Source organism: Papaver somniferum, chromosome 4 (assembly GCF_003573695.1).
Source record: "Papaver somniferum cultivar HN1 chromosome 4, ASM357369v1, whole genome shotgun sequence".
Classification (NCBI taxonomy): domain Eukaryota; kingdom Viridiplantae; phylum Streptophyta; class Magnoliopsida; order Ranunculales; family Papaveraceae; genus Papaver; species Papaver somniferum.
In genome coordinates, this window is record NC_039361.1 from 129,380,375 (window position 1) to 129,380,977 (window position 603).

Here is a 603-nt window from a genome sequence, read left to right on the forward strand (position 1 = left end):
GAGAGTGAAAATTTCCCTCCATTTTCGTTCTTCAAAAGAGGAAGGAGATGGGCGCCCCCTATCCAGTATGTGTGTGTTGTTATCAATTGGGATGTGAATAGTAGGTGGTTACCCCTTATCACTGAAGTGCCCCTTTTCTAAATTTGGGTTCCATTAGTATTTCTCTGGGGTGTTTTCAATACTTTTCCTGGGTGCGTTTAGCAGTTTTTCCGGGTGCCAATAACATTTTTTCGGGGTACCTCCAACATATTTCCGGGGATGCCTGTAGTAATTCCTCCATAGGTCCAAATACCACTTTTCGAGCCAATTTCTCTGTAAAAGCATATTTCTCCAAAAATACCTATACACACATAAAATACCAAAATAAGTACATAAATGGGTATTGACAATATAAAAAATCAAGATCAAAATAGACACATAAATGCGTCTACCAGTCTGCACGTCAGCGGCGGCTGAGAGGTCGACTCGGCATTAAATGCCACGGTAAAGAGGACTGTCATGTGTTCTTCTCTCACATGGAGTCAATGACGTGGCATCCTTTAAATGGACGAGGTCAGCGGCCAACTAAGGTACAAGATTGACCAAAGACCATCAGATCTCGAT